This window comes from Folsomia candida, unplaced genomic scaffold, assembly GCF_002217175.1.
Source record: "Folsomia candida strain VU population unplaced genomic scaffold, ASM221717v1 Fcan01_Sc001, whole genome shotgun sequence".
NCBI classification, from domain to species: domain Eukaryota; kingdom Metazoa; phylum Arthropoda; class Collembola; order Entomobryomorpha; family Isotomidae; genus Folsomia; species Folsomia candida.
In genome coordinates, this window is record NW_019091193.1 from 12,755,078 (window position 1) to 12,764,504 (window position 9,427).

The window sequence follows — 9,427 nt, forward strand, 5'->3', positions numbered from 1 at the left end:
CCATTTGCATACAAATAATCAGCATGACGCCTATTCATTTATTATTACGTTTACCATTTCCTTCCTTGTTTACCCAGATGCCACACTAACCACTCTATTAACATATGTACACACACATTTAACACACTACATTACATTGACAATACAGATACATTTATACTCATTGCTTAAAAACAAATGTGTTGCGTATTCCATATCTTGAGCTCTAATTACCTTCATTAACTTCATTGGTGGTACTAAATACATTAAGCAACTCTATTGTCTCTCTTTTGCTCCGTTGGTCATACATTCGTACACATTTGCATTACATGCATGCATACAAGCGTTGTAAAGATTTCGACTCTTGTGTCCCAACAACTAAAACACCCAAAGTACACATTATTTACCATGTCGTCCTTATCCTTGTTGTACATATAAAGAGTATTTACGTACATATCTTTATATATACACGTGTATTCACTACTATCTGGCTGTCAATAATAAATAGCTAGCAGTAGTTGTGGAGGATCCTCTAATTCTATTCGTCATCCATATTCATGCCTCGAAAAACAATTATTTCCCAATTAACAATTCTGTAAACGACCAACTGACGATACTTTCAAAATTGGGAGTCGTTACACAAACTCTAAAAATATTTAGAGTAGCTTTGTTGACTTGTCAGCCAGCTCCATGTATACAACTATTTACCAACGATGCTCCAATTGGGATAATACAATTGGTGTTTTGTTTTCACCAAACAACCACAAATGCCAGAAAGTCGTTGATGCAGTTTGGGCCATATCGTTATGCAAATCGACCAATTTCTCATTCAAAATATTCTGTTCACAGGTCCTATTCCAGGGTAATTTTGCGCTCCTTAATAGTATATACATACATACATACGCAGAGGTGGATACGACGGGGTGTTCTTGCTTGGGATTAGTTGTAATGGAGAGTAAACTAAATGAGAGCATTTACTAAAACTACTTACGACTACTACTCCTTCTACTCAAGTAAAAGCAGAGATGATGATTGCGATGATGATTGTGCTGTTATTGATATAATTAAGCAAGTTGTTCTTGGTAGCGTCTTTATTTGATGACGGCACTTTGCATTCATTGCTTTGCTATTTAATATTTCTGTATGGAAAAGACATTTAAAATAATCATACAAAAATAAGAAAATGATTTCTCTCTTGACATGACAGGTTTACTTGTGCAGCAAAAATGAGTTTTAATGGGAACAAGGGAGTAAATTTACTTGTTTTGTTCTCAGCTTTTGGGTTGATTGCATGGAATTAAAGCGGATCGAGATGGAGTCATATTTTAGCCAAATTCACAAGATAATTATACGTCACCAGTTTGGTGATACCAAAGTTATAATTATAATGAATATCTGATGACGCGAGTGAGTGGTTGCTGGTGGTGTTATTGGGAGAACGTCGCATTAAACACACATTTATACATACATACGTACAGAGGTACATGTGTATAAACGCAATTATAGTGTGACAATGTGCAGGTGAATTATTCCAACATTATTAATGGTTAGATCCTCCATGTGATGAAATTGCGACATGGCATTGCTGTTATTATTAAATATCCTACTTGTGATTAATCTTTGATGAAAGAGATTGTTAACTATTGATCTCTCTGACTGTATTACATAAATGTTAATCACCTTTGTTATTTATAGCAAAATTGTGTCACGTATCCAAGTGTTTGTCGAACTTCTTGTAAATATTCCTGTGTATGCATATGTATGTATGTTGACAAACAATAAGCTGCTAGAGTACAATGAAGACCACTTTAAAAGTAAATTGTCATTTGTCATTTTAATTAGTTTCATCTCCAATAACACTCGTCAAGTTCTGACATTTGTAAAAAAAGAGAGAAACAATTCATCAATGTTGCTCGAATTGCGGCTGCACAGGAAAAGCCATTGTTGCATTTACAAGTATGTTGTGTGTGTACCATTGCATTAATTGGTTCGTCAGGTCTCGTTTTTAACGGTCTGTCACCCAATTGTTCCATCAATCACCCGTCGTCTGCGTCCAAGTTTGTTTGCTTAAATTTCAGAAAATCAATTAGAGTGGGGCTGCTATGCAAAGTAATTTGATGAAATCCTATATACATAGCTGCCTCTTTGGGTAATTAGGTTGCAGTCGAGTGAAACAGAGCAAATTCCTGTGGACTGACAATTCCAAAGCGGAGTGCACATTTGTCAAGTGTGGACGTAATTTTTCAAAAGGTGACCAAATTTAGTGTTGGGAGAAGTTGATGGTGAGCTGAAATTGTGCAATGTTTAAGAAATCGTGACGAGGAAGATAAATGGAGTTGAAGTTGAGTTGAAGTCTTGATGACAACTTATGGATGGTCTCAATATCCACTCTACACGGCTCTACGGACGGCTCTCGAGGATGAGAATGTTGGATGATGTTGATGCTTCTTCACCATTCCGTCTCAGTGTCACTGTTAACAAGAAATATTGAGATAGCTGCCTGCCTGCCTGCTAAACTTCTCAAGGAGTGGTTGCCTTGATGCTCTTGTGCTCACTCTCAGATTGTTTTCTTCCATCCAGTCACCCAAGAAAACCACTCAACTTGCATGTTAATGAGCACCGACGATCTCCCTTTAAACTCACCCAGAATAAACAACCGACTTATCTTTCCCCCTGGTTCTTGTGGTTTCTCCGCTGGTGTTGGTCGTGGTGAGATCCTCGCATCAACGGCTCATCCGACCTGTTAAATTCAAAATTGCTTATCTAGTCTTATTACACCAACATCAATCCATACGTTTGTATGTAGCTCGTACATGATAAGTATGAACATGTACGTATGTAGATATTCTAAATTTATGTACACGTACTCGTCATAAGTATTACTCTCGTCGCAAATAGCTGCTTACCAGTTCAAAAGATAGATTATCCCACTTACTTTCATGTACATGAGTGTATTCCAGACACTCGTTGGAAATAGTAATAAGCTGCTTTTTGTTCATTCATTCATTCGTTATGCAAAAGTGTTATGGGGAGGACTAATTATTGGTTTAAAAACCAGTGCATATTGTCTTGATGACGTTTCCTTGTTTTTTAACTGGGTGCGGATATTTTTAGACATTGATAATCCTAGTTCCACAAACAACTTGTGCATAAAACTAATTCATTATAATTTAAGTTATCATTAATAACTTAAATGATCCAACACTGTGGTCAAAACACGGATGTGATAAACTTTTTACTGTCGCAGGCGCTGACCAACAAGCATGATGACTTATTTAATACGAATTTATGTATGTACATCCAGATCTACTAATATTCATACACTGTGGTGGTGTTCAGCTATTGGCTATTCATTTGGTAGGAATATAATGCAAGGGCAGCAAAAAGTTACTCACGTCGTGATAAATTTCGTTTACAGACGAGTAAAAATCACCAGCTACAAAGGCACAAGTCGTGTATAGTTAAGAAGTGCTAGTTTATGGATAAATGGTGAGCATATAAGTTTAACAAACATGAATTGTTGGAAGCTGTTTAACGTAACGTATCTCTTTAAGTAGCTAATTTGGTGGATGTTGAATGCCGTGTGAGATAATATTCATGGTTTCGTTGACTGGAGAATCAATGCTGCTGTTACAACAATAAGAACAGACATTTCGTGAGGGGAAAAGGGTTGCATGTGTGCTACCGGAAGTTGGTTAGTGTGAGACTTTGCATGTGAAATAATTGAATGATTCGCAATTCGTGAAACTGCACGCTATTACACAAACAATGTGACTACAATGTGTTTAAGTACATCACTATATTGTGTGTGTAGAAAAGGACACATTAATTTTATATGTGCTCCTCCAAGAAATTATCATTATTATCTAAATACATATGCGCTTCTCTATGTTTACCTTATTCATGCTGTTTTACCTTGAATTAATTCACGATATGCTCCTCTTAATTTTAATTTCGCTCATTTATGTATGCATCTCGTCCTGTCTGCGAGGAAGGAGGCAGTTTGCTACGCTAAATGAACAGCTTCTATTATTACGCCACCAAATATGTAGTCTGATGATATTATTCTAACATTTTACTCGTCGCATTTTATGTTCAAGTTTTGTCAGTGTTTGTGTATAAAGAAGGAAACAACATATTTCGGGTGGTGACTCCCGTGTCGTGATAACTCCGTATAATTTTATTGAAAGCCTGTTCCCTACAATTTACTACATTTTTCATACCCAAAACATACACACGTACATACATACGAGATACGTAAAGCATGTAAATTGTAAATACTTGCATGAGGCTGGCGTAGATATTTATTTATGCATATGTAGCTGAACTGTTTTACCAGTTTATTAACAACAGGGTCTTTGAGTTCAGGGTTCATTTTGGGACTGCTACTGTTCTTTGTTAACATGTGATATTATATTACTTACTATTAAGAGACCAACATTTTGTAATTCAGATTATTGTAGAGATCGCATCACGCAATAATAATTATTACGTGGCAATGTATGTTTAATCCATATTTATTTTCATTAGAATTGATATTAGGATGTGATAAAACGTGTGGAGATGGATAGTGAGTGGAACATATTTATACACGTATTGAGTACAGCGGAGTACACGGTAGAATGGTTGCCGGATTACTTATTTTCCCTCATCACATGCGTGCAACTTGTGTATGCCTTCATTTACACAACAATCCAGCGCAGACCCATTTCTAAGGTTTGGAACAAGCAAATGACCAGGAGTCAAACTGGTGGATAAAGAATTCATGTAAAAATCCTGAATGCGTGCATGCAATTGGAATCTTCTTCCTTATCTCCTGTTGCTGCTGCAAAGTTAACAATCTTTTCTGTTCTTATGAAGTTATTAGATTAGTCGAACTTCATGTCGTGAGTTCATATGTATTATTTTTATTTTTCAACAGCAGTGGCAACGCAACAGCATTATTTCGAAAGACTGGTTTACGTATATTTATGTACATGCAGTATATGTACATATTTATATGCATGTACTGTAGTAGGGGTAGTAGCAGTCGTGGGGCAACTGAATAACCTTGTTGTTTCGAAAGAGTTGAAATATTTTTTTTTTAATTTAAAGTTAAACAGCAAAGCTTTATTTTTATGCAACTTGTTAACCCTTTTAAAAAATACTTTCTGGGCTAGTGTAAGTTTTTCTTTTAAAATCATTTTGATTGTCTACCATCATCTAATTTTGAGCTTGCCTTCAGTCAGTGTAGTTAGTGAACCTCTGTTCTTTCACATTAACACTCAAACTGTCCAATTATTTTTATTATATTTAGATATGCATATTTTACGCAACGATTGATTTTCATATGCTCAATGAATATCTAAATATAATATTGGTTAATCAAAAAAAAGTTGTAGGTAGACACGCTTTTCCTGAAAAGGTTATCTTTAACAAAACTTAAACGAGTCAGTGAGCCAGAGATTTGTGTACGGAATTGATAAAGTCATGCGTACATATAAGCATTTATGTATGCAGTAAAGGGTGACATAATAGGTTGGTTGTGGACAATCAGGTAGGTGGGTAAGTAGGTAATATAATAATGAAATGAAAAGAACGGCGCCAAGACCTGAGGAGTAAAACGGCCGTAGAAGTAAATACTTTAGTCCTCCTTTATCCCTTAATTACATTCTGCGTCTAATGGAAGCCATACGATTTTATTGCCCCCTTCTTCCCCACATTTTCTTTGTCTCTAACACTTATCATTCGGCTCATCTAATTCACATCATTTGGTCAACCACTTTTAACTCAACTTTCATTTCAACTTGGGACCCTCCATCCATCCAGCCAGCCATCCACACCCAGTGGTAAAAGTAGGGCCTGTTGCTCTGAGTTCCTCTCATGCATTTATCCATATATTCGTAAGTAACCGTTTTCTGGAGACTTGGGTCTTCGCAACGCTGATGAGGGGCGAGATCATCTTGAAATATATCCTATTTCACTTTTCCTTCCTTCATCATGACCACTTAAAGCTGTCTTATTATTACATTATAATACAATACCACTTTTATTTGAGCAGTTAAATGAACCATGTTTAAACAATGAAACCCGACCCGGTTAAGTAGTATTACACACAAACAAGTTATTATTATCGGCGGACAAACTATTATTGTGTGGCTGCAGTGGTGGGGCAGACAGTGTTGATGGTTCTGGTTGATGATACTCTGATATTATGGATGGATAGGAGCGAAAGGTCATTTTCTTGGTAAAGTAGAAGACTGTGTGAATGCAGCAAAATGAGCAGAATGAAGTATATAAGCACTTAACTGCCTAATAGACCTCACCTCATCTAAAAGATTTTGATGATCTTGGCCACTTAAGAAAGACATGGTCGTCACCATTTTACTGGCATTCATCCACCGATTATTTCCTTGATGATGTTCATTCTGATCTCCTGTCTTTGTTGATGCAATTCAACTCGTCAACTCCGCTCCAGTCGTCCGATAGCATTCAAGAAACTTGTCGTTGTCGTCGTTGTTGAGAGTTCCCTGTTTTTTTTCTGGTGCTTATTTGGTTGCATGGCTGATGGTAATAGAGTTTGATGGATGTTTTAGAACCCAGAAGGTGAACTCTGAAACTGGAATGAAACCATTGCACATAAACAAACAAATAGTCGTTCATAGGATCACAAAACCGGAATCGTTTCAAGGCAAGTTTTAACAATGTAAGACGAAGTGTTTGAGATGTGGATAATTGATAAAAGATGGTAATAATTATATGTTCCTTAAAAACTCTACTTTCTATTAAACTTTTTTCTCTCTCTCGGAAGCATGGAATTGAAATTGGGTAGGTGTTTCTAAAATAGGGTCGTTCTTGTGAAACGATTAAGCATAATATGTATGTTTGCGTGTATGTACTTTACACGATACAGATGCATATGTTCACTAATGCTTAAATTGCAAAAGTCTGCCGTTTTGGCCAGAATTTATGGAACTGTCATGTCAGTCTGTCCGCCCAAGACATTTTAGCCCAGTGCAACATATCCGATCGACTTTTTGAAACATAAGTCCTTATCTAACATATTTAATAACATCTAAATAAATTGAGTTGAAAGATAATCAAAATCACCGTATGATATGCACCAAATTTTCAAAATATTGCAAAAATCAGAAATTTGCTTGTAGTATATCTAGACTGTAAAATGCTAGGTACAATAATGAATCAATAATTCGTCGTTACTTTGCGTGTCTGTAGGGAAACAGATGAAGTGAAAATGCAAAAATTTTCCGGACAGAGTTTAACAGCCAGGTGTTTCTCAGCAAAAAAGGAGTTGCTAATTCGGGGCCTGTGCACAAATTATAACAAATATTATGGAATTAACTGATGAACATGCATCCAGTTTTGCAAAGGGTGTTTGTCTGGCTCTGAACACGTTACCTAAGCTGCTGCTCGTTCATCACTAATGAGATTGAGTCCAGTTTGCAGATTTGTGTAGTTGATTGCTGCTGATGCTGAGCTGCGTCCATTCAATTAACATTTTGCATGATGAAGAGGATAGCGAAGAGGAATGGGAGTCATATACAAAGTTAATGCTCATAATGATGGTAATGATGATGGTTTTGTGGTTGTTATATTTATTAGCATTGTGAATAGTGTGCAGATGGGGAATAAAATAAGTTTTTAGTGGAATGTTGCGTGCGGCACTAAAGAAAAGACACTAAACAAGGTGATTACACATGGAAGGAAGAAGAACACCGAAGAAGCAAGGTTTCTTGGCCTACGGGCTTTGTAAAACATCTGCTAGAAAGACAACTTTTCTTCTTCATGGCTTCACCAACCATGTTATTTGGCTATGTCGTAGCCTGGCCTGGGTAGTGCTGGGGTGGTTAAAATATATCTTATTGTACTGCTCCTCAGAGTCGTCAGACATGGATCAAATCTGGGAAAGACATTACATTATTAATACACTGTGTATCCTCCTCTTGTCTCTGGTTTGTGTCATTTTGGCTTATCAGGTTCGAGATTTATTCCCAGAGCCAAGGATCACCCTTTGAAAAACAAACTATAAATCTAATAACTGTCCCCTCTTATCAACACCACTCATCTCATGACCCTATATGCGTTTATATTTATTAGTCGCCCCATCCATCCTCCTGACCAACCCTGCCTGCATCGAGCCAACTCTTGTCCAGTGACTGCAACTGTGTCGCCTTTCCTCATCTCACAATCTCAATCAATGTCCATGTCTATCCAACCCATCGTCTACTTCACACTAACCCTTCTTCCCCAGGAAAAACAATTCATCCTTTTGCTCCAACAAAACCTTCTATCCATGCACATACGTATATACGTATACAATATATGTACATATGCGTAGATATATAAATATGTGACAAATCGTGAGCAAAGCAGGCAATAAGTTGCTAAAGGCTACTTACACAAGCAGTGTCTTCTTATATTTGGTGGATACTCTCACTTATCTGCATCTGTATCCCTCTTCATAAAACTCCACCACACCGTTCATCTTATCTCTCATGATGGTGACTCTCGCCCTTCTTCTTCTTCTTGTTGTGTTTGTTGTTCTGCTTCTCGCATTTTATTAAACTCGAAACCAAACTTATCTGCTGCTGAACAAACTAAACCCATCGTGGCATGAAAGAACAAACACTCGTTACACTCGGTTTCGACTCAATTAATTTTCCAAACTCTGGAGAGAAATCAACTCGAGGATCTCGCATTGCCTGCAATTACATTTAGAAGCCATTCAACATTGACTGGAATGAGACAATGGAAAAAGTTTCTCTGTTCTCTGTCTGTCAAAATTATGATCATTTTGATGATACTGATGCTACCAACATTCGTGTTTTCTCTCTTTTTCTAGCACATTACAAGTTATCATTACAAAACAAACACCCAGTAGCAATATATACTTTATAAATTCCCCGAACTTCGTTTTATTATAAAAATACCAACTACGCTGAATCATCAAATTTGGTGGATGGGGCGGGTTGAGATTGAGATTGAGAGGGATGATAAAAAAAGAGTTGTATGCAAACAAATCATCTCAAACGACCAAAACGATACACCCACTGATCTTTCCTTTCATATTTATTATTTATTTTTGACACCTTGAATTAATTAAAACTTCAAATCTGAGCCGAGTTATCTTTTGGACTTTGTTGTCGAAACACAAAATACTTCGCTGTGCAGTTAGTGTGTAAAGGTAAAGCTTAACAAGCTTAATAGCTGTTGAGATCACCTTTTACCATCGTCACGTCAGTTAGTTGAGTCAGAAATTATTTACAGTCACCTGCTCAAAGTGAATTTAATTTTTAAACTTTTGACAGAGAATTGGAAAAAAAGTGAAGCTGGAAAATTATTTTTTAAACGGCCAAATCTGCAAAAAATAAATTGTTATCAAGAAAAACATTATCGACGATGGGGGTCAGTCAGTTTTTTAAACTGTTGGGTTTGAGAGAAGAGCGTC

General features: G+C 36.7%; 1 long non-coding RNA gene across 1 annotated transcript; it reads right to left on the reverse strand.

The window, feature by feature from the left end:
- Positions 1-1,794: 1,794 nt before the first annotated feature.
- LOC118433872 lies at positions 1,795-2,758 on the reverse strand. The gene is made up of 2 exons (XR_004833630.1): positions 2,113-2,758; positions 1,795-2,045 (listed from the first exon to the last, which is right to left on the reverse strand). It is a non-coding gene; the product is annotated as an uncharacterized LOC118433872 (long non-coding RNA).
- Positions 2,759-9,427: the final 6,669 nt, after the last annotated feature.